Here is an 8,406-nt window from a genome sequence, read left to right as displayed (position 1 = left end):
TAGCCATACACATGGCCATGTCACATAGACACTCTATTTTTCCATCTTCCATTCTTATTTGCAGTAAGATCTGGCCATATGGTTAATTTCTAGTCAAAGACACGTCATGTTCAATTTCCAAGGTATGTCCTTAAACAGGGAACATGTTGTCCTCATTCTTCTCTGCTTCCGAAGTTTCAATATCAATTTAGTGGTTACAGCTTGAGTAACTGTAACTATCTTGGACTGTGTTGGGAATGGTGGAGCAACAAGGAGCCTAGTCCCTGATACCATGGAGCTCGCATCCAGCCCTGGAACTCTTAGCTCCAGAATTCATTTTCATGATGGAGAGAAATAAAGTTATATTTTGGTCCAGCGACTATTTACTTTCAGGTGTTTTGGCATTCATGGAAAGGTCTTGTCCTAACTTATACTTAATTATTTTACCAAATACTGTTGCCTGCGTTATATGATTGTGCTTTAAAAGTCTCATCATTACAGTATACATTGATTAGGACCAGTATTCGGGAGTATGCATCTCAAAGCTCTGTATCCATAGGTTAATAACCGCCTGTAGTTTTGTTAGTATGAAAACAACTTCTGACTCTCCTTATGCAAATGCCTGTAGGCCATTATCTGCTAAATCTTTCTTAAATCTGTGATATATGTTAGCCTATGTTTACTTGTATATTAACACAAAAGCCACATAAAACATGAAGTATATTTTAAGTAGGATGATTTTCTGTTACCAAAACTGAATGATAGCTATAGAAAACCGGTGAGTATCATTAATTTACTCTGTTCAATCCTTTGCACTTATGTTCTTTCAGACTCGTTCATCAATTTCACTTTAGTTTATCTCAGTTTCTATTTTTGGCGCCTGTGAGATATGGATGCTTTTTGTTTGTTTGCTCACCTCTCCCCAAGACTCCCTACTTAGTCCCTCAGGAATACAGAGACTAGAGAAATTCATCTTCCCCTACCATGAAAACATTTATCTGTGGCCTAACACACCTGATCTTTATCTTCTAAAGTTAGAAAATTCAGTTACTTTGGTGACAACTTGGAGATGAGGTAGGCTTTCCAAGTTTAGCAGAGTAGAAAGCTAAAATACTTTTGTTCAGAGCGTCCAGAGAGTTAATAAAAAATTTTTTACCCACAGAAAATATGGTTTCTTAGACGAGAGGCAAGGTCCTGAGCCAAACTTCATAATGTACGGTCCTAGGAGGGAGAGCGAGGGAAATTCAGTCCACCTCTCTGCCTGCCTGCTTGCCTGCCTGAGGAGTTGCAGTGCAGAGTATCATTGCAGCGCCTTTTCAGAGAGTAACGTGCCGCACTGGTTCAGGGGCTTTGTCTTTATTCACAACACATTCATGTGGCTCAGCATGCGGGGAGCTGCACTGTTGCCTGCCAGCCTGTCCTCTTTGACTGCCGAATGAACCAAAGGATAACTCTCCATTCGTGAGAGAGAGAGAGACAGAAGAAGAAAGACCACGCAAAAAGAAGGGGGAGAGAGGGGGGTGGAAAGGGATGTTCTCCGGCACACTCCTACGTTAGGTCTCTGTGCAAAGGCAGAGGCTGTGGGAGCAGCATCAAGCAAGCCTTCGGGCAGTGATTCTAACTATTGCCCATGAACACCGTGGCCAGGATGACTTTGACGAGGCAATTTATTACTTATGCATAGAACACTAGCTCTGCTAGTGCTCCCAGTGAAACTGGGAGCGCAAACACTCCCTTGTTTTCTAATTTAGAGACTTGCATCTTTTCGACACTCAACACTGTCAAGACACTCTGCTACTACAGGTAAGTTGCAGTTAAGATTTATCCATTTGTGACATCATTCACTTTAACACACTTTAAACTATGAATACTTTTTCGTATTGTGCCTGGTGTATGTTGAACTGCTTTTTTCCTTTCACATTAGTCTCTCTTCAAGTAAATAATTTCATTAAAAGAAACTGTCATTAAATGCAGGAACCACTACTAAATCTTTGCTAACAGGAATCTACCTAACTGTATTTTCCATGAGCTCTTGAGTTCACTGTTGGGAACTTGAACTCAAATTGGGATCTGTGATGCATTTCATATGTATATATTTTTTCTCAATGTACTGAATTATTCGCTGTCATTTGGATAAGCCATAATTCTTCCCTTGCTACAGGACTGTACTGTATATATGTTGAGTAGCTTTTTTTTTTTTTTTGGCTTTATAGTTTGGGGAAACTAATGATGAGGCACATAACTTGAAGAGTTTGATCGAATCATTACCATGTGGGATAATCTCCTCAATCAGAAAAATATGCTGCTGTAGCCTTTATTAAGAAGGTGTTATGGGCACATACATGTATCATTAATAGGTAGCACAAATGTGAAATATTTGTAAGAGTAAGAGAAAATGCAAAGATAGTGATAATTCACATGCTATATGATGTCATGGAGTCTCGAGTTTGCTTTCCATAAAAATTACCTTTGGTTTTATTACTGGGCTCCATCTTCACCTGTCAGTTTTTACAAAATAAAATTGGCTTTCAGGTGAGGTCACTCAGAGTTGTTGATTATGGCTGGGACAACTGTAATCACAGAAACATACTAAGAATGTGTTGAAAGTCTATAGAGAATATAGGAGTAATATTATCAACAGGTTTGTACAATTTTCTTCTGCTCTGTTTTGATAATATTAGTCACTTGTAACTTGGATTGCATTCTGCTGTCCCATTCAAGGTCCCAATGACTTGGAAGTATAATTACATTGCTGTCTATAATCAAAGCTAAAAGCACTAGAAGTATTTAATAATTCTTTTTTTCTTGACATTTTAACTTAAATTTACCCAAACTGATATATGTATTTTTCCATCCATGTGTGTCTACGATGGTCTTTCTCTTAACCGTATTTTATGTAAAAGCTGTTCCTATTTGAATTACGACACATGAACTATTTAAATGCTGATAATCGGGCATCATTAGAGTGACACTTGGATAGCTAATGGCTTTAACTTTGGCGTACAATAAAATATGTAACACAAGATTAAAGCAGATCCTAGCAGAGCACATGTTTAACACTGAGGTATTGTGAAAATAGAACCATTTGCATTTAAAAATACATAATTCATCGGAAGACTTGTGATTCTTGTTCCTGTGCATGACTTATTTCACTTACAAAAGGTTTAAGTCCTTGGGGAGTGTGTGTAAAATATTCATTTGACTGAGGATATGAAAATTAAAGGAGGAATGAATTATTACTACAGTGACTTTTCGTAGGACTTTTCAAAAGTTAGTAACTGGCATGAATGTAAAAAATTAGAGTCTCTCTTAGGGTACACCAAAAAATCAAGAAAATGATGTGAAGTATATGTCAATATGTGAAATTATTCAAAAGATGAAAGTGAATGATAATAGAGGAGATAGAAGTTTTACAGTCTGTAAAAGGAAGAATATTCCAATAAACATAAACTCTATATTCTCTTTTATGACTGGAAGGAAAACAGGGTATCAAGAATAGCATTTCTACAGCATGAATGAAATCCCAGTGGCCACATATGAGGTACAAAAATAAATGTTCTTTTTACTTAGTTACTAAATTTGAATATGCAATTACCAAAATTATATCTTGCATAAAAGATTTATTGAAGTTATAAAGTTAGAAAAGTCACTGACAAACTATTTCAAAGTTTATTAATATTCATATAATGTTTTCCTTTCTTCCCAAGGAATACATATATTCAACACAATGGTATATGTGCTTTTGTTTTGAAACTTTCCAGCATTAGTTTTAAAATTACTTAATAAAAATTGTTCAAACCAGTCATCTCGTTTCTTCAAAAAGAGTTATGTGCTAGTTTTTCTTCTTGGATGCACTATGAAAGCACTAACTTTATATTTACACACATTAAATCAATATGCATGACTTAGTGATTTATAAACATTCACTATTATGTTTATTTCTTCAAACTCCCTAGTTTTTCCAGCTGTCAGAACTTTACAAATGTCTGATATGATTTTCAGGGCTTAGAATTGAAAACTATTTTAGACAGAATCTTTTAAAAATTATTGGAGTAGTCATAATACTTTAAAGTACTTTTTCAACAATTGCCTGATATATTTTGGCAGGAATATGTCCCTGCTCTTAATTTCTTTAGAGTTTCAACTTTTCTTTTCCTTTTTTGAGATGGAATCTCGCTCTGATGCCCAGACTGGAGTGCAGTGTTGCAATCTTGGCTCACTGCAACCACCACCACCCGGGTTCAAGCAGTTCTCTGCCTCGGCCTCCCCAGTAGCTGGGATTACAGGCACCTGCCACCACACCCAGCTAATTTTTGTCCTTCTAGTAGAAACGGGGTTTCACCAGCTTGGCCAGGCTCGTCTTGAACTGCTGACCTCATGATCAATCCACTTCGGCCTCCCAAAGTGCTGGAATTACAGGTGTGAGCCACCGTAAAAAAACTTTTCTTTCAATGTCACTTTAGGTTTGAGCTAGATCCGAAATTGTAAGCTTATCTGGATCTGTAACAATGTCGGAATAGATAATATTGTTATTGTAACACTCTTTTTGACATTGTGGAGTTTTAATCTGATGCAGAACATGTTAGCTAAGAAGGAATTTGGTTAAGTTAGTTTTGAGGCTTTGGCGGGTGTAACAAAAGTTAAAAACAAAATACTTCATTTCCTTATTATCTGAGAGGGATGTAAACTCTGTCCTCTGCAAGTATACTACATCAATTATTTATAATTTGTTGAACTAGTTTTTGTTTTCATTGATGTGGCATGGGTCTACTGAAATGTTCCTTCTTGATTTTCAACAGGAATTTTATTTTGATATTTCTGGGGGTATTACATGAGTCTTTCATTGGAATCATGAGCAGTTCCTTTGGAAGTCTCAACAACCACAAAAAAAGACTGTAATCCCCAGCCCTTTTTCATGATAATATTAATATTGAAGCATGAGTAGAAATAGCTACAACTAAAAATTCTGAAATAACAAGCAAGAATAAGTAATGAGAGACCTCCAGCTAGTTTTCTGGTTCAGTTACTTCGCTTAAAAATCTTCTTAGACTGTGGTGTGGATCCTGGAAATCAAAGCTTCTTGCTGATCTCAGTGACATAGAACTGGCAAGAAGCAGCTTTTTCATGCTGCCCACAGGCACTAGTCAACACTGACCCTTAGGAAGAATTTTTTGGACTGAAATAATTGTTGTATTTTAAATTATCTACAAGCAAAATATAATAGTCTGTTCAAGTAGGTTAAGATTTATCATAATTGTAAAATGCTGATTGGCTGTTTTGAAGTCACTTGCAGTCTACATTTTAACGGTCATGTTACAAAAGACTGAAATACCCATAAACTGTTCAAGGGCAAAACTGTTTGATCTCTGTATTGTTTTTGGAAATAATTAATAATATTTCAATGCAAAATTACACAATCATCTTATAAGTATAGGTATAGTCTACTTCAAGGAGTGCTGGGGCAGTAAAATCTGTTTATTCAGTTAAATGCTAACTTGAAAAGTTTATTATTAGCTTAAAAAGTATTTTCCCCAGAAAGATAGTCAAAATGGTTTTTAAAGAACAACTTTATTGAAATACATTAAAGACTATTACTTTACTAAAAACATTGATCCACAACTAGTTAGAAATCTAACCACCAGGCAAAGTGAGGTTTATTTGCAACCACAATTATGGGAGTATATATGTGAACTCTCAAATGGAAACAATCCTAATTTTAAAACAGTTCATTTACTTTCCTAAAACCATGTAAATGCAAAATGGCAACATCATCTTAGCTTATACGTTAGTTCAGAAGTGATTGTAATAGCAGGATACATAATGTAGCAAAGGAACATGCTCATATGGAGAAAGGTTAAATTGTTAGTTTTGTAGTGTATGAAAAGTCAGAGATTAAAGAGTCTTCCCTTATGTGAACTCTCTTTATTAGATTAAAGGGTTCCTGACATTTAAGAAAAGTTCTGTTCAAATTAGCTCCCAGTGTTTTTTTTTAATCTGCACAGGCAAATATTACATGCTTTAAGGTTTCTCTTAGAAGGTAACAGCTTCCAATTAATTAGTTTCTGCTGACAGATATATACATTGTAAATACAAACCATAGGGTTCCAATAAAGAAGTTAATTCAGTTCCTACAAGAGAAGGATGGGATCTATATTCTCTTTTAAGTATTATTTTAAAAATACTAAACATTCGGCAATTATATATGAAGAGGGCAAATTTCTACTTGTGATTAAAAGAGATTATATTAACACCTCAAAAAGAGGTGTGTAATTTTCAGTGTGTTTAATAAACACAAAGTATGAATTAATGTACTTTTAAATTGATAGTATCTCAAAGATTCTTTTTTTGCAAGGTAAATATTAATTTTTCACAGAAAATATAAGTTGTCCTATAATTCACTTTGTTATTTTGTTCAAACAGTAATCAGAACATTTAATTGTGTGAAGCAAAGGAAAGAAATATGGCAAGCCTGTTAGTAAAACTATTTCAATCTAAAACAGCATTTTTACAGCCCTATTTGCTGCAATAAATTCCAAATCATATGTTAAGAATACATTTCTTATCATCTGGAGCACCTATAGAGTGTCATCACCATAGCTTCCCTTTAAAAACTAAGGTCTTCTAAATGATATTTCAGTTCCAACTGAAAACATGTGGTGAGTCCAGATGTTCAAACACAATCACTCCCCAAAGGCTTACAGTTACAGGTTGACTCAAGAATGGCTACATATAAATATACACATCAGAACCCTAATTTAAAATTAGAACACAGACTGTGAAGTGCATAAAAATGGTAAGAGACCACAGTTGGCTGTGTAAATTTCTTGTTCAAATGAAAATGCATTATCTGCCCCATCAATGTAGCACATCTGGTAGAGTCAACAAATTGTTATGAAAGTTTTAATATATATGTAAAAGGATAGATAATAGATATGACAATGCTATCTGAATGAGAACTATGGCTTGCTTGGTAATCTTATTTTAAAGAAATTTTGAATGATGTCATTGGTCTGGTCTGGAAGTTTCAGGGTTTCAAAGTGTTCAGAATGATTAAATTCTCTAGTAATGTACAGTGGTTAAGGCATAGAGAAAAAAAGTTGATTACAGGAATAATAACTTAATTGATTTCTTAACAGTTAACTCAAACCTCAAACTAACAAGAATATCAGAAAGAGAACTTTCCCTAAGGAAAGCAACACTTGCTAGCTAAGGATATTTATGATGCTTTGCTGGCTAATTTATCCAGACAGATAAAACAAAAGCAAGTGGTATGTGATGGAACAGTGAAAACAGCAGACAGATTTATGAACCAGAGGCAACTCTCTTGGGACTCCTCCGTAATTGTGTTCTTTAATATCGTGCACTTCATTGCTTCATATTTTCCTGTTTCTGTCCTCCTAAGCCACTTTTCCAAGAGCCTGAACAAGGGTAAGGAAACCCATTTTCAGCATTTTTTTAACTTCAGAATTTATCATGCATGTTGTAATCAGATCTCACAAACCACTCAGTAACTTTCCCTCTAGTCAAAATACTGTCACCAAGCCAAAACTGTAAGGTTGAAACAGGCAAAAGAAACTCCAGAATCAGTGATGAATGCATGCTGTTTATTTCCACCTGGATGAGAAATAAAGCATTCTGGTTGCAAGAGGGTGATGTCAAAAGAATCAAAGTCTTACAGACGAAAAGCATCCCCTGATTCAAATCCATTTTAGTTCAATCTATGGCCCACTCTACTTGAATTATTGAGGGAATATCTTACAAAGATGGGGGGAAGTATAAACACATGTACCACATGTACATGTACTGCAAAACTCCATGCAAGGGTTAGAGAAGTGTGACTGTATGACAGATACAAAATAGTCTTTCTATTGCTACCATAATCGAATATTAGAGTTAGGGGGAGAAGAAGTCAAATATATTTAACTGCTCACCCCCACTTTCAAAACATTGGCATACATAGGCCCTTGATCGAGGTATAATGAGAGAAATATTGCTTGATCAAAAGGAACTTTTGTGACTAATAATTACTCCTACTGTGTCTGATATTACTGCTGCTAGTATGATTGTTTAACCATATGCTACTGTGGACACTAGATAATGTGTTATCCAATTACAAAAACTGTGAAGTCAAAGTTAGTATCCATATTTAAAAATCAGTTAAGACTTGTTTGGATTAAATCTCTTGCTCAAGGACTCACCTTACTTATGAAAATCAGAGCCAGAATTGAAAGACAGTTCTATGTGTCCCCCAAATCCTATAACCACTGATATGTTATGTCTACTATTTTATTCTAGGAATCTGTGCACTGCTGAGTGGAAGTTAACGAAGCACATAATACCCAGTAGAAAAACAAAAAGGACACAATCATAAAAATATAAGACCTAAACGGTATTACAAATTTACAACTAGTTCATCAGGTTCAGTAA

General features: G+C 35.2%; 1 long non-coding RNA gene across 1 annotated transcript in view; it reads left to right on the top strand.

Moving 5' to 3' along the window:
* The first annotated feature begins 1,249 nt into the window (after positions 1–1,249).
* Positions 1,250–8,406, top strand: part of LOC116533085 — a 706,275-nt gene continuing 699,118 nt past the window's right edge. Inside the window, exon 1 of the long non-coding RNA XR_004261078.1 lies at positions 1,250–1,782. This is a non-coding gene — a long non-coding RNA (uncharacterized LOC116533085). The remainder of the gene's footprint in view (positions 1,783–8,406) is intronic.

This window comes from Sapajus apella, unplaced genomic scaffold (assembly GCF_009761245.1).
Source record: "Sapajus apella isolate SASKATOON/1434 unplaced genomic scaffold, GSC_monkey_1.0 scaffold79, whole genome shotgun sequence".
NCBI classification, from domain to species: Eukaryota; Metazoa; Chordata; class Mammalia; order Primates; family Cebidae; genus Sapajus; species Sapajus apella.
This window is presented reverse-complemented; position numbering and strand designations above follow the sequence as displayed.